Source organism: Agelaius phoeniceus, chromosome 9 (genome assembly GCF_051311805.1).
Source record: "Agelaius phoeniceus isolate bAgePho1 chromosome 9, bAgePho1.hap1, whole genome shotgun sequence".
NCBI classification, from domain to species: domain Eukaryota; kingdom Metazoa; phylum Chordata; class Aves; order Passeriformes; family Icteridae; genus Agelaius; species Agelaius phoeniceus.
Window position 1 is genome coordinate 23,760,094 of NC_135273.1, and position 21,455 is coordinate 23,781,548.

Consider the following 21,455-nt stretch of genomic DNA (forward strand, 5'->3'; position numbering starts at 1 on the left):
GGATGTCCAGCTTTGCAGTAGTCCTTTAAAAACATTTGACAATGCACTGTTCATTGTCACTCTCTAAAGCTGGCTACATTCACATGAATTACCTGACTCTTCCTTCCTATCTTTAAAACTTGTTTGGGATTTTCTGCATATTGCCAGCTCCTTTCTAATGCATGCAGGCTATTGAGTGGTATTTTTAATAAAACAGTAGAACTAAAGATTTTTTCTAAGCCTTTCTGAAGATTACCAGTAGCCACTTCAACTGATTTTAGGCTGTATTCCATCTGTCTAGCAAAGAAAGAAAATACATTAGCAGTCTACACATGAATAGCTTATTAGTTCATTTGCTGTGTGCTCTACAGTGATTCAAGACTGATCTAAAATATTCATCCACAATTACTGGTGCAGCACAGTTCAAAGTGCTTCAAATCTGTGGGTTTGACCGAGAAATTTAAGGAAAATAGCTGCAAATTGATTCTATATGTAATTAATGAAACATTTCATTCTTATGTAAATATTAAACGCTTGGCTATTTTTTCAGCTTTTTTTCCCTTTCCTCTTACTGAGCTCCCCGTTCCTGACCTCCATTATATATTTGTTTGTTTTATAGGATGGTGGGTGGGCTGGTATGGGGGCATATTCTCTTGAGAGGAACAATTAATAGCTGAGTCCTGTGACTCATACAGTGAACAAACAGCTGTTCTCCCTCTAATTCACCCTTGCTCGGATGTCCATCCCACCCCCGGAGAGGAGCTGCCAGAAGGCACTGTTTGCCTCAGTTGTTGAAGCTCAGTCCCCTTTGTTGTTCAAAATGCCCTTTCCTTGGCCAGCACCCTGTGCCTGTGCGAAGCAGAGGTGCCGTGTGAGCCCCTGGCCAGCGGCTGCAGCCACCCCCTCTGCTGCAGGGACACACAGAATGGCCCCACTGGCTGGGCAGGATTTCCCAGGGCTCCCCTCTTACAGAGTAGTGGCTTTGGCACAACAGAGCTTGTTTGGAGCTGGGGCTGGATGACAGTGGCTTCAGTACAGGTTAAAAGCTTTTGGTGTGTTGCAGAGAAAGGGCTTTCAAGGACAGCACGGAAAGGAGTGGATATTTGTGCAGATATAAGGAGTGAAGTCAGTGAGGCAGGACTGGGGTTTTGTTTGGGGTCTCTCCCTCCCTCTTTCAATGTCACAGAAAATTAATTCTCATTTTAGAAATGCTATCAGTGGAAGATTTTAAGAACAGCCTGCAGGAAAACTTGGAAGATCTTGAGGCAAAGTGCATCTTGCTTTGAAATTACTGTCTTTCCAGCTCAGATGTCCGTGCAGAGCATGAGTTGTGTAATGCTGCCTCTGATGTTGCGGATGACCTCGAGTTTTAACATGGGCAGCCTGGCAGGGCTTGGCATCAGGGAAGGCTCCTGCAGCCCTCCAGGGGACCAGAAAACCAGGATCCAGGGCTACCAGTTTGAGAGTACTTGTGTAATAGCTTGTGTGATAGACAGCAAGAAGCACTATCTGTTGAAACCAAATGACCTGAAGAGAAGATGGGGGGAAACTGCTTCTAGCTATTAAATCCCAAGATAAGACTCTTCCTCTCAGACATCTGTGCAATTATTCCTTTTGGAGCTTTCATTGCTATGACATTAATTTGCATTAAAGGCTTGGATGTCTAAAATTGTGTTTGCCTGCATCTTATTTGGGTCATAGTGTTGCAGCTTTCCTGCCCTTCACTTCCCTGCCATGACAGCACCACTCAAGCAGGCAAAGCAGGCAATTGCACCCTGTGCAGACATGGGGTTGGATATACATGATGTTCAGTGTTACAGAAGGAGGGTGGTTAGGGTATTCAGTGAGCTGATGTGAAGACACTCAAGAAAATGGACTTGGCAGAGGATAGATTTAAACTTCTGTGAAATGCCTACCTTTGCATTTAGAGAAATGGCATTTCACCCATAAGTCTTGGCACACCTGCTAGGGGCAGTGGCTAAACCAAACAAAACAGATGTTCATAATTAAGTTGACTGGCAGCAATATAGGATGTTAAATTACTTTTTTTTCCTTCCACATACTGAGCTTGTTTCCCTTAATATGGGTCTTCACATCACTTGAACTGCTTTCTGTTCAAATTGCTGTTCACTGGCGAGTTCCATTATGATTTAACTAAAATCAGGGAAATAGCCTTCTCATCTCCACTCCCATGAGTGGAAGGAAGGGCAGGAAAGGAAATGTGTATGTTCATCATGTTTAAGAGGTTATTAGGCAGAGATGGTAAAAAAACCTGCTCCTTATTTTAATTTGCTGACCTTTTAACTTTGACATTGGAGAATGAAATGGTTTATATATGTGTTCTTTAGATATTTTTAGTAAGAGCTCTCAGATACTGTTCTTTGGTGTTGAAAATGCACTTAATTTTTAACCTCCTCTGTTTTAAGAAGGTTAAACTTGGAGGGTTTTTCACTTTGATCTGTTAAGGTTAGAGCTGTCTTATCACTGTTGTTTGAGGTAAGTGGGCAAAGGAAAATTTGGGGGATTTCAGCTAAGTTCTGTAAAAGGGTTTCAGTAAATGAGGGATCCAGGTCAAAAATGCAGAAGTTGGGGTGTAACTTCTATAGGAAAACACCGTTTAAGAAGTACTTTTTAGCTAAGAAAAAAAATGAAGAGGTTTTTGCTTGTAAAACCTAGGCATAAAGCTCTAGAAATGGTCTAAGGCTACCAAGAGGTTTCTCTTTGTTTGTTTTTAAAGTTTTCTTAAAAACCAGCTTTCCTCTATTTGGTGCTCCGTTTTTGCACATATGTGTTGCTGTGTACACAACTCTGTTCCATACTGCATAGGGAGGAACATTTTCAGACCAAAACAGACTAAGACTTGTTTATTAACAGAAGATTAGTGAAACAAGATGCAGTGAAACAAAGTGAAAAAGATAAACCACTACATTTTTATTGGTGGTGGTGTAAGTTTCCTTCACTCCAGTATTTTTTTGCTTCATGCAGGTTTTGGGTTCTGCCCCCCCCCAGCAAAAATAATGCACACATGTTGTGTGTAATTCTAAGCCCTTTGCTCTGCCACTGTCCTTAAGTAGTAATGCTGTAAAGATTTAGAAATTATTCTACTGCCAAATATAAGACATTTGTTACTCTCAGAGATGATGGCTTAATTTTTAGTATTCCTTGGTGGTTTATATCTTGACATTTCTTATGACCTACAATTAAAATGACTTTAGCAAAGTCTCAACTTCTATCCAGATTTCTGAGTGTGGCTGAGTGTCTCCAGGGAGAGCCTTGAACTGCTCACTAAATCAATTTGTTCTTTTCTCAAAACAGATTAAGTATGTTATACCACTTTATATTAAAAAATAAATAACCCCAGATGACATAACTGCGACATGTAAAATTAAAAAATGTGCTCTGCACATTTTGAAGGGTAGTAATTTTGATGCCAATGCTGTGCTGATAGTAATACACCAGAGAGAGCAAAGAATGGTTAAAAACAAGCATGTCTAATCCTGTCTCACTGTTCTGCTAGTCTCGTTTGAGAATTAGGTTGATGGCACTCTACTTGGGTGGGTACTAACTGCTAGATGTGGCAATAGTCTTCTTTAACAGAGCCTGAGACACTTTGGTTCCACTGCCTTGTCTCCTTGGAGTTGGATTTTTTTTTTTAATTTGTCTTACTCATGCCTACTGCTTTCTTTTAAGGTCAGTCTTCTCCCTATTCCTTTAGCAAGATAGGCTGCAGAACTTGCTTGTGACTCACCTGCACACTTAGCTGATGCTGCAAGTATAATTTGAGCAGACTTCTCGTGTTTACTGTTTATTTTGTATCCAACACACAGGAGGAGCAGAGGGAGATCTGTAGCTGCTGGTGCCCTGCAAATCTGCAGAGGCTGTACAGGCAGCTGTATGCCGGGAGAGTCAGATGCACTGGCTATGCCAGAAGCAGCTTTTGTTCCTTCAAGCCACTTCCATGGTTGTGCTTGAGTGGATTATTGTTGAAGGCTCTGTAAGTACAATAGAACTTAAGGAAAAGGGAAGGGGAGAATTTTTTCTAAAATAGAACAAAGCACACTAAAAAAGTTTCTACGGAAATAGATGGCAAATGGTCACTAATAATGGGATTTTACAAGAGATGTCCAATCTCCAGAACAATGGTTCCGTTTAAGCCAAGATTAATAATGCTTGTTATCCTGTGCCTGTGAGTTGGCAGCTCAGTCCTCTGCCACAAACAGATGCAGTCTCATGTGCTGCTGCCCGCTGGGCCGGGAGGAGCCGTGACTGCCACAGCCACTTGTGAAATGATAGCGAGCTGCAAACCTCGGTAGGTTTGGGCCCTCCAGCCCCAGGCTGACTCTGACTGTAGCTGGCTGGGTGCTGTTGGCCTGGAGCAGGGGTTGGAGAAGGAGCTGCCTGGACTGCCTTGCAGAGGGCAGCCACACCAAATTTTCTTATTTCAGCTTGGGCCAAAGCCCCCTCCATCAGATTATGGCTTCACAAAAATATGCTGAAATGCCTGTCCTCCTAGTCCTATTTCCCTGTTCCTGCTTAAACCCCTGATCTATTCTATTCACTCATGTGCAGCCCCTTAAATCTGGGGTGTGAGGCTGGGAGGGAGGTAGGGTGCAGCACAGCCAAAGGGACTTCAGGGTTTCCAGGGCTGTGACAAGAGAGCAGAGACATGGACTACAGCAATCTTGGCCTACTCATGCCCTGTTTTTAGGTGCACTGGACCCATCTTAGATGCAGCCTTAAGAAAAGAGCAGGATTGGAAAAGTGGTTCTTTCAGAAATTAGATTTTTGGAGAACAACTTGGGAGAAGAAAAGGATTTTGTTGTTATTGTTGTTCTAAACTGGAGATCGTGATAGTGCAAACAGCTGCCGTTAGGCCTTAAATGCATAGAGTATGGCAACAACCTGGACCTTTGCTTTCCATCTCAAAATAAGGAAATTGCAAATTCTTGGCTTTCTGCAGCTGAGAAAATGTGCATTTCAGTTTTGTTTTATTTTTTTGAAATAATGTGAAATACAAGTTTGAGAAAGCTTGCTTTCTGTTTATGCAGAGAAAAAACTAAAAGTAGTTGTTTGGGGTTTTAAACTGGGAAAACTAATTGAGAAAATTATGACTAAATAAACAAAACTTTTGCTTCTATACACTGGTGAGAAAGAAAATGAGAAAAAACACAAGCAAAATTTACATACTTATTACTGTGATTCTTTCATACTTAGCTGTGCCCTTGTAGCATTCTGCCTAACAGGGTGAGCTTGAGAAATCTCCCTGGAGGACTGGTTGCAGTAATGATGTGATACAGGAGCCACCGGTTTGACCGAGTGTCTGAGTGGCTGCACTGCTCAATGCAGCAGCCCCCTATGAGAACCTGCTTCTTCTATTTTGGGAACAAAAGATGTCAGGAGGCAATGGGGTAGCACAGGAGTGCTGGCCCAGGCTTCTCCTGGGGCTCTGCAGGGCACAAGGAGCCCTGCTGGGGTGAAGGCAGGAGGCTGCTCCAGGGCTCCCCAGGCAGGAGGGGATGTGTTGGGTGCTGCCAGGTGAGGCACACAGCAGGTCCCAGCGCAGCCTGGCCCTTTCTGTGACTTCCTGCTACTTGTGTTTGGAAGGAGTGTGCATCCTGTCTGTTCATCAGATAAGTGTCTGTATTTTACAGCCATGTGGCTGCTGCATTTTGATGTGATGTATTTGAGTGGTTTTGGTTCTTGTTTTAATAAGGATTACTGAGGACCAAGTCTAAGTGTAGGCAAAGCTGAAAGTTGTCTGAAGTCCTGCTTCCCTTCACACAGATCTTCCCAGCTTTACTTTCCTCCCTTGTTCTGTCTCTGCCCAGGAAGGAATACACCAACCTGCACGGACATTCTCGTTCTCAACCTCTCACGGACACTCTGTCTGTCTCTCATCTTCCCTCTCCAAAACCCTCACCTATTTTGCATTACTTAGTTTAACAACAGTTTTTGCTTTTCTCTTATTAAACTAGCAGGCTGTTTCTTGGTCAGTGTGGATGGCATCTGATGCTTGTCAGACATACACTCACAGTTGATTTTGAGTTACTTTATAATTTCAAGAAAGCCCAAGTTTCTAAAACGTCCTGATAGAGAGCTATGATACCTAATAAGGACTGCATGTAATAGTTAAACTCTCTGTAAAGTTTGTTAATGTTTTCACATAGCAGAAGTATGCTTGCTGACCAGTAAGCTTATTTAGGAAGAGCAGCACTTTGTGTTCTTCACTTGTGACCCAGTTACAGCTGTGGATAAATGAGAAGTTGGGATTGCTGACATACTGTGGTTTTACAGGAATTTTGAGTTTGAACATATTCTACAGTTCAAGGAGAATAATGCTGGAACTTCAAAATAATTTGTGCAAGTAGGAAAATACCCTAAAATGCACCTGCCTTATGCATTTCTATAGGAGGATTGTACAACATTCTTTAACTGTTTATCTTAGCAGTATTTTTGTTTTTCAAAAAATTCTGTTTGAGTGTTTTCTATTTGCTATCTCTTCATTTTTGTCTGGGTATGTGGAGTCCAAGTGATATTTTGTGTATGGAAACTGAAGGGTTTACACTTGGTTACTTTTAGAGATTGATTTATTTACAGTTATTTAAGCCCAGCAGAGGTAAGTGCTGAGGTACAGACAGTGAGATACCCTGGGTTCGCTCTTGCTTTCCGCAGAGGGTAAGGCTGAGGACAAGAGGCAGGATTCCAGGACTATCTGTGATGGTCCAGAGAGATCTGTTATGAACTTGTCTCTAAAATCTGGTGGCCACCAGCTGGGACCAGGATATGATGAGAAAGCAGGGAAAGTTCTTGGTGCTTGACCTAAGTCCCTTGCAGTGATACAGCTGAGATTAGGAAGTTTAAAGATGAACTCTTTGACACTTCCCGATTGGATTTCCTCCAGTTCACACTTAGAGTATTTTTATATGCTTTAATTTTAAGGCTTGTAATGCACAGGTTGCTCTGGGTGTTTCCCTTCATATATATATACCACTGCCATTAATTTTAGCAAAATCACTGAGAAAAAGAGCACCATTTTATAAGAAAAGATGTTGAAGCTATGTAGTATATTGGGCCAAAATTGGTGGGTTTAGGAGCAGGGGCTCCAGGGGTGGGGGCATTGTCTGGGCTGCCCTTCAGGAGGGTCCCTGAGGGATCGTGTCTGCCCCAGAGCACAGTGAGGGTCACCCAAAGCAAGGGCATCCCTGGGGAGGAGGAGTCCAGCCTGGGACAGGGGAAATGGAATGAAGAGGCAAGGAGTAGGCCAAGGCCACGTGAGGAGGAGGAGGAGCAGGCAGAGAAGGCGCTGCGGACGCACCCTGCGGCTGAACGTGCTGAGGCAGGGGCAGGGCTGGGGGTCCGGCCCGGCACAAACCGGGGGAGCTGGGCGAGCAAAGGTCTTCGGGTGAGGCTGACCCTTGGGAAGGGGAAGCTGCAGGAAGAGAGGTCCCCTCAGTGGTTGCTGAACATAGTCTCCTTTTTTTCCCCTCCTCAATTTCTGAAACAGTAATTAACAGTTTGTTGTTAATTGTAAATAAAGGAAAATTATGTGGAATTCCCGGAGTTGAGATTCTTTTGCCCATGATGTACAGACAACAGTTTTGAGGGATTCTTTTATTGCTTTTGCTGTTGTTTAAATCTTTGGGGTTTATTTTTGCAGCTTTGGTTTTGAACTTTGGAAGCCTAGAGATAAATATATCGCTTAAAAAAAAACAAAGAGCTGAAAGCTGAAATTTTTATGTGATGATGAGACTTCGGAGAGCTGGCTTTAGGAAAAATTCCTAGTGCTGCAGGGGACAGGATAAAATTGCTGGCGTTGGCAGCTCTGCTGTGCAGGCTCTCCTTCCTGCCGCCGGCTTCTGCAGCCTTCCTGGCCTCTCCTGGTCCTGGTCGGCTCCTCCACCCAGTTGATTTTTGCGGTGTGATCTGCTTGGAGCCGGAGTTCTGCCCGCGGTGCACTTGTCATGCACGCCATAAACATTTCTGTAGGAGTAGCCTAACGCAGAGTGTCCAGCATTGCGATACAGCGGTTCGTAGCCAAAAAATCATTTATGGCCAAAAAGCCTGTGCGTTTTTGTGCTCCCCCTGCTGGATCTGGAAGAGCAGGAAGCCCTCCCGGCTGGAGCGCTGCGGGTTCCCCTCCTGGCCCGGCTCCCTGGCCGGGCTCGGCGCTTCCTGCAGTCCGCTCCTGCAGCGGCAGAACGGGCCGTGCCCCAGCTATGGATGTGGCCAAGGCTGGGAATTGTGCAGCATCGAGTTACGGTGCCACAGCAGGGCTTCAAACACACCTGGAAAGGGTGGCTGAGGCAAGCCAGGTGTAAGGGCTTTCCAGCTGACACTTCTTCTCTACCATCTATTCTCATTCTCAGGTGTAGCCCGCTAACCTCTGAACTTAGCCAGTTCAGGGGTTTTGGGGATCTTACTAGAAACAGGACGAGAGAAGGGACCAGGCTTTAAGAAGCTAATTTTATTTTTAGAAGCTGATTGCTGTTCCCAGCAGGACCGTGTGAAGTGTGTTGGCAGAGCTGGGGCTGGCGTGGGGGCACGGAACAGGCTGGAGCGGTGGGGGGGACATTGTACAAGCCCTGAGCAGGTTGTGCGGGGAAAACAGGGAGCAGATGCTGCTGGGGACAGTGCCAGTGTCCTTAGAACCAGCTTGGACCTGGTTTATGAAAGGGGTGGGTGGTCAGTAATGTGAATTCACAGAAATGTTAATGGCTAGCCCTTTCATTTTAAGAGGTGCTCTATAAAACAAAGTATGAATTGTGGTGCTGGTTTTACAGATGGGCAGAATAAAGCACAGAGGAAGGAGCAAGGCTTTGTGTTTGTGTGCTGCAGCAATGCAGTTCAAGCTGGCTCAAACAGCCTCTGTTTCTACCCTCTGCCACGATGGCTGATCACTCCTGTCTTGGGCCTGCTCCCTGTGTTGTGTTGGCAGAGCTGTTTGAGACAACTTGCTGAAGGAAATTAGTTGCCCCATTCCAGCTAACCATGGAGCTGCATAAATGCAGTGTTTAAAGTAAGACTCCAGGAGAGAGGAGGGAGAGGCAAAATTCCAGTGTCCAGGTAAATGCTGTAGCCTGATCTGACAAAAGTCCAATCCAGTTACACCTGGAATGGTAACCAGATCTTGGGACAGGCAGAAAAAAAAGTTTTTCCTTTGGAGAAACAAACTAAAATAACTAACTGCAACTTCATTAAAGTCCAGTCTGCACTGGCTAAGAAAGTCATGTTAACAAATACTAAATTTCAATCAATTCAAGTGATATTCCTACCTTGCATAAGCAGAAGAAAAGCACTGGGGAAAACTTCTGGAAGAGAATAAACCTGTTCTGGGTGAAAACATTCACAGTTCAATGAGGCCTTAAAGCCAAACGTTCACCCAGGGTGCTTGTCAATATGTAATTTCTTTAAAATTGCCCTTTGCAGACAGTCCCTTGGTGACACTGGATGTGTTGGGGTGGGATGACTGTTTCTAAAAAGGTTTTCAGTCATGTTTTTATTCTTGGTGAATTACCAGTGAAAAGGATAAATATGGCTGCAGAACAAACATTGAATGCAAGTAACAAGTTATTTGTAATAACTTAGGGTTTTTCCTCTGCCTTTTTTTAAAGTCACCTGTTACTTTTGCATAATTTGAGTTGTGAAAGTATCTGCTCTCACAGCTGGTAGTTGGGGAGGTTGGACTGGTTGCAAATTGTGTGGGGCTTGCTGTGTTGTGTTTTGGTTGGTATTTTTTTGTTGGTGGTGTTTTTTTTCCCCAGTAGTATGTGCTTTTTCATGTTTAATGGGATTTTTTTTTTTGTACGGAAGTTATTTGGAAGTCAGTCAAAAGAGAGGCAAAATGTAGTCAGTGTTCCTTTTCTCAATATTTGCTGAGTTTTGGAGCTTGGTAGTATCATGCTGTAAGGACACCTTGTCTGCCTGCTGAAACAGCATGTAACAAAATACAGACTACCCATAAACATTCCCCTGTCTCGCTTTGCAATCTTTCTTTATAATTAAAAAAACATTTCCTAGAAGTTGCAGTGCTGTGCCAGTGTAATCCACAAACTTGTTTTGTTTTGCTGCAGAGAGGATGGTGGTTCTGAGGTATTTTGGTGTATTTTTTAAAGTAGTGTTTGGGGGTTGTTTTATCTTTTTTAATGGCACTTAGCTCACAGTAGTCAGTGAGTACTCTTTATAAAGAGAATAAAAGAGACTTCAGCATGACCTTTAACTGAAAAAAAATTACCATTTGGCTCAGGAAATTTTGATATAAACCTCAAAAGAATTCTCATTATCTTTTCCTTATTTCATTGTTACAAGCATGAAAACCTGTAATACTTAAACTGCTGAGTGAGTCTCAAAAGCTTGGGGGTGGTAAAAGCTGGGCTAGAGCCCCAGCCCAGATCTGATCATCCTGGCTTGGTTGTTGGACTCCTAAATGCTCTTAATTCATTTCAGGTCTTTTCACTGAGCTGATTCAAATGCTGCTGTGTTCTGCAGGAGAATGGAAGCATGATGTGTCTGTATTTTTATTGCAGGAAAATGGATCTTGTTATGTGAGGGTGTTGAGGAAACAGTCCCCAGCTACTGAGAGGAAGAAAGGCCGGTGGGAAATACTCAGGTAGGAAAACTGTGTGTGTCATCCAGCACTAAAAACACTTGTGGGCCTTCATTCTTTTTCCAGACACTCTGTCGTGTTTGATGCTTGAATAGCTGATCTGGTCACTATCATAGTTTATTTGTTGTTTTAAGAAGCAGCTCTGTTTGGTCAATTGATTGCAACAACAAAACACTGCAAGCAAAGCCCTCAGCATAAACATTCCTCAGGCTATCCCCGGTACAGTATTGATCCTGATAGGGAATACAAACAAATTACTCTGTGTGTGCACCATTCCAGCTATAAAACAGAGCAATAATATGTTCTACTTGCTGCCAATAAATGTGCATTTATAATAAACTAAGCAGAAATCCCTGAGTAGAAGTGAGCAGTAGTTTCAATAATATGTTCAATATCTTATGTCTAGCTGTTGTACAGAATTTTTAAAAAAGCACGGAGTGGGCACTCAAGGGTATCTGTTTCCTTCTTCACTTAAGAAAAATAATCTTTGCAGACTTATTCTGTTGCTGCTTTTCCTTTGCTTGTGGGGTTTTTTTTAGATGTTTTTAAATACTTTATAAAGCCATAGGTAAGCTCATCTCTGCCTTTTCAGTGTAGTTCAGTGCTTCTCTAGAATTTGACCTACATCATCATTTTCTTGTGGACCAGCTGCTTCTCCTTACAGTGCTGTGTGGGTCTTCTCCATTTTTGATCCTTGTCAAATCCCAGTGGGATTTCTATATGTTGGGAAATAGCACTAAAGCCACTTCCATACATCTGTATTTGTTTTGAATGCACCTGAAAAAGTCAGTACCCTGTGACCATCACCACTGGGGGTGCATAACTGAACCCATTTCCAAACAGAAAAAATGTTACTGATGATCAGAACATAGATTTTTTTTTTTTAATCTGCTTTACCATGCTCATATAATCCACCATCCATATTTTCAGTGCTGCACTTTGATGAGTTACAGACAGTTGACCTCAAGGCATTTCTTGATGAACGTTTCTATCTGCTCTCAGCCTTGAAAAACTCAACCTTTTCAAGAGCTGTATGGGAGAAAAATGTGTAAGACTAATATTTATAGGCTGAAAAAGAAGGGACAAGAAAGACTCAAGTGTAAAACTTGCTTCCAGCAGAAATGCCATCCCTCTTTTACCGCTGATAATTAGAAGCATTTCTGACATGGTTACAAAGCAAGTTAGTGGTGAGTGCCTGCCATTTGCTGTGCATTTCTACTGCAGGACTGTATTCCTTCCCCATGCTTTCTTCTGTGTTGTTTTCAGACAACCACAAATTTCTGATACTCACTTATTAATTTATAATTCATCAATACTTCTACATTTCAGTTATTTCCAAGTATGTACACGTGATTGTTTGTAAAAATGCAAGGTTGTGATTCAGGTTCAGATTTTGAGTTATTTTTTTTCATAATGTTTAGCAAAGCTTATTTGCATAAATCCTTTCATTAATAGTGCTAGCTGAAATAATCCTGAAAGACAAGAAGCGAGAGAGGTTTTAAGTGCCATACTCTTTGCCAGGAAAAGATCATGGCTGTATTAAGAAATACAGCAGTACTGATTTTAACTCTAATAGAAGATTTAGAGAACAAATACTTACAAGTAGTTTTTACTTAAAAGATTACAAGTAGGTTTTAGAGGTGTCTTAAATGGTTTACTGTATTTAATGGTCCCTGAATGTAGGTCTAAGATGCTTGTCTTAGATAATAAAAATAGTATGTGCATGCCTAGAAATGCAGCAGATAAATAACAAAAGGAAATGCAACACCAAACCCCACCAAAAAAAGCTGTACTCTTGAAAATTTCCTGAAGATTTCCCTAGACTTGGATCCTTGTTTTCCAAAATAAAGATCACTTTTCTCTACCGTAAGGGAACTTGGGAGAGAAGTTCCTTGCTGTGCCTTTGGGTCATGTGACCTCGCTGCTGTAGAGCTGGAATGTTTGCCATGGTATTTCCGGAGGCTTCATAAACACACAGAAAAAACAGTGGGAGTTAGGAGGATTTTCAAAAAAATTGCTGTATTTCCCCCTTCCCCCCCTTTTTTTTTCTGACAGCCTAAATTCTTTGCACTTGAAATGCAGGGTTCTTTTAGGAATTCAGGAAGAGTTTTTATTTGATTATTCCAGTGAATTTTAAGAACTAAGTTAAAATATTTGATAATTTTTGAATTGCTCAACTTGTCTAGAATGATTTCTTACAGATGTAACACCTGGCAACCTACATATTAAGCCTGGCTCTTATTTAGATGGTCTTAATGGTTTACTTTTGGCATGTGTCACTGTGAGTGGCATTCAGTAATCTGACTTGATAGCTGTCATCTTGCAAGGCAGAGTAATGCAAACAAAAGATGAGCGCTCAGACAAGGTTACAGTGAAGAGCCATTTCCTAAGTCCTGCTGTGGTGGCGTAGAATCCCCAAGTCAAATCAGAAAAGCACAGAATTAGTTCTGGCTCCTGGGATATGAGGGATAAGATTATGCAAACCTCTTCCATCTAACTGTAGGAATAGTACGTGCTCCTTCTCAGACTTTGTAAACACCAGCTTAAATTGGGATTATGAGGACCTCTGTGTGTCTGTAATGCCATGGATATGTGATGTCTTAGTGGCAAGGTGGGCTGAAGGGACTCTGCAGTCCCTCTTACAGCCTGGGCTGGCAGAGCTGCAGCTTCTCCTCCTCCCTTCCCCTTCCAGCCAAGCTGCCTGTTGAACAAGAGCAGAGAATGTATCTGTTTTAAAAATAACCTGGCAAAAATAGGGAGGGAGAGGGAGGATGAATGGACTATTTTTAACTTAACCAAGTCCCTCTGTGCAGCACCATGAAGCTGTCCCAGGAGGGGTGGGGTGAAGGCAGTGCAACAGGAGCTGGTAACAAGTGGCCAGAGCTAGGAACTGCTTGTTCCAGATTGCCTTTGTGAAAAATCTCCCAGCAATGAGCCTGTGTATTCCATGAGGCTGCTCAGGCCACGGTCAGTGGGAGGTGTATAACTATATCAAGAGAGGCTTGTTGCTGAATCAGACTATTTATTGCATCAGAAGTTACAGAAAGTCAGCATAGTTTATCTTTTGAGCTTCCCTTTTAAGTATGAAGCAGTAGAGTTTTTTTTTTCCCAACTTCAGGCCCCAAACTGGCACTCTGAGGAGGAGCAGGGGTAGATTTGGAATTGAGCAAGGGCTTGAATTCTGCACTTTTGACAGGGCTTCTTCACTCCTTTCTCCTGTCCCCTACTGAACTTTCTGAGTTCTCTTTTAAAGTGTGACTAATTATTGAATTACATTCTCCTAGTGTTGAAATGTCTAGAATAATCTACATTAATGAAGTACATCGTACATTTTGTTTCTCTAAGTTTTGTGATGTCTAATTGCCACAGATTGTCACACTGTCTGACTCCTGCTCTACTGGTCTCTAGTAGAGCAGTTGAATGAGAAGGGAATAGGATGAAGCTAAGAAGTTGTTCAGAAACTCTTGTACTGTAATTTGTAGGGAAAAACATAGTTTAAAATATTGGCTTAAATATAAATGCTCTGGTATATAGAAGTCATCTTTTTTAAAAGTAAGACATGACTCCAAAGGCAAGCTGTGTTTTAATTTGAGTTTATCTGCTTGTATATGTGGGGTTTTTTCCCCAGGACGCATAAAATATGTATAGCTGAGTAAAATGTTGGTAACTTCTTGCTTAAGTTGTCTTCAGTATTGTACTTTTTAGTAAAATGCTGTAGCGCCCCAAGTTTCAGGTGAAAAGTTCCAAAGTTCTGTCTTGTTCCTTAGGATATTTCACTGGTTTGTCACTTTGCCTGTATGAGACAGTGCAAAGATTTTTTGTAATTTTGTAATGATACTATATCCTTTGGCTTTGACCCTTCCCATCTAAGGATTCCCAAGCCTTCCTAAGGAAACTTTTGTTTAGGCAGGCCAATGGGTGTCATGGTTGAAACTTGTTCTCAAAAGCTCTGTGTTCCTAATGGCCTTTGACAGTAAATTATATTTTTAATGAAGGATTTGCTATCTGGAGAATTGATACTGACAGGACAGTATTAGTTAAAAATAGAAGAACCTTCTGCAGACACATTGCATTCTCTCCTGGTTTTACTTTGTCCAAACAAAAAGCAATGTACACATAGTGAGTAGACAGGTCTTTTAGTCTGAGGTACTTCCTTTGCAGATGGCTTCTGATTCTTTTCCTTTTTTACTTTTTTTTAAAAAATAAGTATTGCTTTGAAGGGAGACTAAATCAGTATTCAAGGATTCTGTTTATCATGTCACTGCATGGGAGATTGCTGTATTCTGTACTAGCTACTTTATGGTGGTGTGTACAAGATTCTTATGGCCTTATAAAGGATGCTAACTTGCATGCCTCTCTGCAAAAAAAGTATTTCCAAAAGAAATAATAAGCAGATTGAGTATTTATTTTTGTTCAATACAAAAGTATTCAGAGCTAACTGGCAAATACTTTACTTCTCTACCCTCCCTTTTCCCTTAATCATGTTTATCTCCTCGCTGTTTTCTTCTATTAGAAATGTGTTCTTTTAGGGTATATTAGTTCAGCTGATTTATAAGCCAAGATTTTATCTTTTCACTGGAAGGATGTGTAAGTAAAGGGACTGAATGGTTATTTGACTTTTCTATCCTGTACATATGTATACTGTATATTTTAGATATATTAGATGCGTGTGTAAATTGAGATCCTGTTTCAGAACAGTTGTCGCTGTCTGAACAATGGTTGATGATTATATATGTATTTTTAAATGACTGAAAAATCTAAATAAGGCTAAATTAACCTGCAGTAATCATACTGTTGTGTTATTTCTAAGTGTTTCATACCAAATAATATTTAAATACATTCCTCTATTTCACGTTCTTGAAGTTAGTAAGTTGAAGGTATGACTGGTTTTTCACACATTTCATTAGGCCTTGATATTTCTGACAGCATAGCTTTCTTTTTCAGGCCTTCAAGTGAGAAAACAGAGAGAAAATTATTTCCTTCTCAAGACAAAAGAACAGTGCAAGTGTAATTTCAGCTCTTAGTTTTTCTTTTGTCTGTGTCTCTTAACCTGGTGTGATTAATTTGGTTTGATTTGGTCATGTTTTTAGAAGCTTATGAAAGGATAGGGAGAAGGGAAGAAAAACACTCCTTTGAAGCAGGTATCAGTGATTCAAATGCTGCCTTGAATCAGGAAGATAGATATGTCTGAGATCTGTGTTACTAGAGTGTGAGAAATTCTGTGTGAAATTCCAGCAGGTGTTTAGCCCAAACTGATGATCAGGCAAGGGTCAGGGACAAGTATACAAACTGCTTGAGTCTGCTGAGGATGTGTAGTCTTCACCCCAGATAAAACTAAGCCTTTTCAAAGAAAATATTTTAAGCTAGCAAATCATGGAAAACCTCCATATACACAATGTAATCTAAAAATCTCAGAAGTCAAAATAAACCTAGTTAATCTGCATAATCTGAATGTGTGGAGGAGTTTGTCTGCCACACCTTGTGGGGTCTCTTCTCTCTCTTGCTTATACCTGTCCCATACATCAGAAAGCTCAAACTGAAAGCTAAAAATACTCTTTTACAGTGGAGTGGGAGGGAAAAGAAAACAGGCATGAACACCACCTTCCAAAGATCCTGAGTGTTTGCTGCAGAACAGTCTGTTGACACAGAATGCAACAAAATAATTATGTGTTGAATAAGGTGTTTTCTTTGTCGCCTTTGATTGGGGCACTTCAATGGAATTTCTGCTTGCCCGTGTGCTCTCTTAATGGGTGGGCAGAAGCTGACTGACTTGTATAGGTTGGTTTCTGCTAAATATAGTTTAGCAATGACCATTTTATTACTGCCCTTTTAAATGTAAACATTCCCAGTCTCTTCAGGCACTCTTCTTAAAATATGCCTTTTATTTCCCCCCCCCCGATGATTTTCATTGCTACCCTTTGATTTTTGTCTCATTTTGCTCTGAATTTGTAAGTTTCTCAGCCTACTACTGCCAACAGCTAGACTGTCACTAGTCCTTTAATAAAATCCATGGCACCAGGGGAGCACTGGTTTCTTGGGTTCCAGTCTGATTACAGATTTCCTTCTCTCACTTTCCTCTTTTGGACTGTTTAAATGTCCACCAAAAATAGTGAATTCTTTGTTGGTAGGAGCACCTGTGCAGAGCCCATTTAACATCTACAGTATGGTAATGGTTTTTGGTCATTCTTGCTCTGGACCTGATAGAATCCAGAAGTGTAGTGCTCTTTATCAGTTTGTAGAGTCTTGCAGTGCTTTGCTCTGCCTTTCCCTCACCTTTCCCTTTGGCCTTTTTGGTGCCTGGTGCCTAAACACCTGCCTGGTGGCTTTTTCCTCAGAAGTTCTCACTTGGAGATCCCTGTTCCCTCCATCTGCTCACAGCACTCAGAGTGTTTTGGGAGTTGATGCAGAGGGGAATGATGGTCCTTGCAGCAGAGGGTATGCTCCAAGAGAAGATGTACTTACACCATGTCTTGTGGGCAGATAGAAGCTTGATGTACTTCAGCTGCCCACGTTCTGTATGGAGCCAAAGCAGAAGCCCCATATCCATCGTGTGCAATTTGTTGGGCTCAAGCTAATAAGCTCGGTCTCTTGGCAGGATGTGTTAGATCAGGCTTACTGCTGTGCTAATTGTGCTTACACAGCTTCCAGTTTGGAGCTGGCTCATTTACAGCTGGCTTGGATGGTGGCCAAGAAGGCTCGCCTCTGCCTGCAGTATGCCATGTAGACATACACACATCCAGCACTTGAACATGTCTGTCAATAGCAGGAAATTATATTTGGAGGGAGGGGCAAATCTTTGGCCTGGCTGCAAGTGTAAACAACGACAATATTAACGAATGAGGAAGTAGGTAACAGCTTAATAAGGAGAAAGTTTGATTATTTTAGCCTAATTTAGACTCACTGCCACAAGTTGTTTTCAGCCTGCTTGGCCCTGTGTTGTTCCTCATTTACCACTGGTTTTGTGGGGGTTTTGGTTTGGGCTTTTTTTCCAGTATAGCTTGGGAACACTTCCTGAATTTAAGAAACCTCATTGTAGAAGTGAGCAGCCTGGTATTTTAAATGAGAAACAGAAACAAATCTAAACACAATGTTAAAAAATGGGCAAACATTCAGAGGATAGAAACTTGCTTTTATGATTAGCCCATCCACTGTTTTTCATCTTCCCTTACTTCGTATGTTAGCAAGTTATTGTGTACACTGGCTCTAGTGCAGTGTCAAGGATTGGCCCATCTTAGTGTTCAAGTGCTGTAGTTACCTAAAAGTACAGGATACTCACTAGTAACGGGAATTATTCAGGAAGAAGAAACCCAGAGCTGTAAAAAGTTCAAGTTTGTTTATTTAGGTTTGAAAAGCTAGAGCTCAGAATGACTTGAAAGCCACATCCTCAACTGGCAAAGATCAGTTTCATCAGTTACCAGCAGCTGTGTCATTTACTTCATCAAGAATATGTCCCCTCAATTATTATGGAATCTTCTGTCTGTGGAGGAGGGTGGTGGTGGATGGGAACATGGGAGTATGTATGTGTGTGTGTGTATATATATAGAGAAAAAACTGGGCTAAGTCTCTTAACTTATTGTTAAATAATGAAATTATTCATGAGCCACATTGCTATGAGCTCTCTTAATATTTGAGCCCATTTTTTGTTCAGATTATTTTTTTAGTTGCAAACATGCATGCATCACTGCATGAACTTGCTTGACAGTTTAGAGGCCACTTCTCCTTTTAAACAAGCCTTGAAGAGACAGTAACAACCTTCTAGTTCTACAATCACTGTTATTAAAGCAACCAGGGGAATGTATCTCTGCAAAGGCAGAGTTGAATAATGATTTAGCTCCCAGAATTAATTTGAAATTTCATCAGCACTAAGTAATATTTTAGTGGCAGTATAATCCTGTACATTACATATTAAGTGTGCAGACTGCACTGCCAGAGGAAGAACCCTGCAGTATTTAAGTGACACTGTAACACCATGGTATTATATTCAGGTCATTAGGGGGCATTTTACAGGATTGAAGTGATCTGGCAGAATGTCAAGGGTGAATCGTATATTCTCTGTTTCTTTGCCTCTCCAAATATGTAGATTAGGGGTTTAAAAAAAATAAATGACACATTGGTCACCAGTGTTCCTCCCCTGTCTCAGCCCAGTGTATCACCTGTGCACCACTTGCATGGTCAACAAACACTAAGGGGAAGGGAAGGGGAATAAAAGATACAGATGGCTCAAATACTGAGGGCTGGGGAGTTTTGTGTATGAATCACAGCAACTGATGGATAAGCATGAATTCAAGTATTTGGCTTTTGTGTCAGGTGTCAGCAGGTGTCCAGAATGATGGGAAGTTCTGAGCGCCAAGGTGGGTGTTTCCAGAGCAGATCCCTAACACTACGAGGCAGGGGCACTCTTGTGGTTGAATATACTAAGGGAGATGAATGCCTCTAACCCCTTTGTGCTTTAGAAATTCCTTCTAAATTCATGTGTGTGGCCCATCATAATGATTTTGATACCTCTTTTCAGATGTAGTCTTCAGTCAGCTCTGGTTGAATTTAGGGAGAGTATAAGGCTGTGAAAAGCATGTGTTCTCAGCAGCTCATTGCTGCCTCTGGCAGAAGTTGCTGCCATTCAGATCTGCTATCTAGATAGTTCACATGATTATTCTGTGCACCACTGGAGACAAACTGGGCTGGGTTAGTTTAAACATGTAAATAGTAGCTTTGGATCATTCTTTCTGCAAGAAACAGATAATCATGACACAAGTAGCCTAGCTGTCTAATAGCAAATTTCACCACATCAGTTTTCCCTTGTCTTTCCTTCACGTTGTTTAAACTACAGCTTTTGGGGTGGTGGGAACATTTTTAAAAATAAAAACAGTGATAAGAAAGGATCACTGACAACGAGTGAAGCTGAAATGATGTTTATCTTCCAGTGGTGGAGATGGCAAGGTAACATGCTGGTTGGTCAGGGGTTCATAACCTTTTCAGATAACAGAGTGGCCATCATAGGAATGGGGTGCATGGCTGTGATCTTTCTGTGCTCCAAGTAGTTGAGGGGGGAACCTCAACAACAGTTTGCCTGTTGGAAGAGTTTGGTTTTCCCTAATCCAGAAGATGGGCCAATTTGTTATAGGATAATACGTGTTTTCTTCTTGCTGCACTCCATATGATGGGAAATTCTTAGAAAAGTCTCATGGGCAAGAGGTGTGCCTGGCTGCTGCAGAGTAGTACTGAAAAGGAGTGGTGAGGATACTGGACAACTGGACAGTATTTTTACAGGTCTTTCCTGTAAAAGATACGTAAGATAACATTAAAATCTTACTGGGGAGTGGTGGCAGGACTGGTATTTGTGGAGAAGTGCTGGCTATGGCCATGGGAGAGCTGCCTTAGCTGGCAGAGCTGCTGCTGTAGGGGGCTGGGGAGGCAGACCAGCGGGTTAAACACAGCCGTGGTGCTTCCGTGAGCACTCGTGAAGGGAAGCTCCTGTTCTTCCTGCTGCCTGCCTGTGGGGTGAAGGCAGGAAGCTACAGACAAGAGCTGGGCTCCTGCACCCTGCCTACATAAGTGTCTTCTGCTCAGAATACCCACTTAGAGGCATGACTGGATTAACCCACAATAGCTTGTTTTCTGTTCCTACTGCTTTCATATATGTCAAAATATTTCAAACATTATTCACTGTATTTTAAATTACTTCAATGCCTTCTGCTTCCTTTTTTTTTTTTCATCAGAAAAGGCTAAACTTTTATTTTCATATATATAGACTACTCTCACTGAGGGTAAAGTTTCGGTTTAGATTTTGAGGACTGTTCTCCCTTGATCTTGATTTTGCTTTGGTTGTCACCAGCTTTTGTTTTAAAATATGTATCAGGAAGCCAGTTCTGTCCAACCATTTCTTTTTCAAGTTAAAGGCAATGGGCTTTCCTGAAAAATGTCCATAGAAAAAGAACTCCCCAGAGTGTGTCTCTAGTGATCTGTGCAGTTAGCAGTTATTCCTGTGAGCTGTCATTTTACAGTAAAAATAGAAAATGTAAAATATTGATTACATATGCAAGTACAAGAAATGTACATCTGTATACTAGCTCTCCAGGAGCTTGTAGATAAAAATAGATTTCAGTCACATTTTTCCTTTTAATGTGCCACAACAACTAAGTTTTGGTCTTGAAGAAGTATGTGTGAAGCCATAAGGCTATAAACTTGTGAAGAGAACTTTATTCCAGCTATTTAGTTAAATAAATAGCACGGGACTTTTATTTTTTTTTCCTGGGACTTCCTTTCCTAAGTAAGGGACATGTACTACTTATCACGGTGCAGCAGTGAGCAATACCATAAAGTTCAGAGCAGGATAGATCTTTGTTATGCATATTGTATACCAGGTATTTTAGTTTTTGATGCTATAAGTCTGATGCCCATGTTATTGTTCCACTTGTACTGCTTTTTCAATGTATTTGCTGATGCTGGAACACTTTTTGCACTAAATTTTAGATAACTCAACGTCTGCTTTTCTCAATTGAAGTAATCGTGCTGCTCTCACTGGTGGTACATAGCTCAAGCCTGTTGAGCTTCCAGATGTTTGCCTTCCATCTCACGAAGGCAAACATCTGGAGGATAGGCTTCACTGTCCTTGGCCATTGAATCTGTTGTGACTTTTTTTGATGGTTATCAGTTTGAAGCAATGTCAGATACTGTTTTGATCCAGAAACTCTCCAAACCAACCTGTGCCTCTAGCTTCTTGTAAGGACTGGTCATGAAAATAGGAAGATTGTAGGACAAGCCACATTATGTTATGAGGTGATGTGTATGTGATAAGTTCTGAGTAATTACACAATAAAGTAATCAGCCAGCAACTTGTTACGTTCCTCAGTAGGGAACCTCAATAATAGGTCTG

General features: G+C 41.5%; 1 protein-coding gene across 7 annotated transcripts in view; it reads left to right on the forward strand.

The window, feature by feature from the left end:
- The window catches only part of ZMIZ1 (zinc finger MIZ-type containing 1), a 339,116-nt gene that overhangs the window by 105,946 nt on the left and 211,715 nt on the right, over nt 1-21,455 (forward strand). For 6 of the 7 annotated variants that reach the window (XM_077183273.1, XM_077183272.1, XM_077183278.1 and 3 more), the window contains exon 3: nt 10,503-10,585. The exons of the other annotated variant lie outside the window; for it this stretch is intronic. The gene's annotated coding sequence lies outside the window, so the exon portion shown is untranslated. The remainder of the gene's footprint in view (nt 1-10,502; nt 10,586-21,455) is intronic. 7 annotated transcript variants of the gene reach the window in all.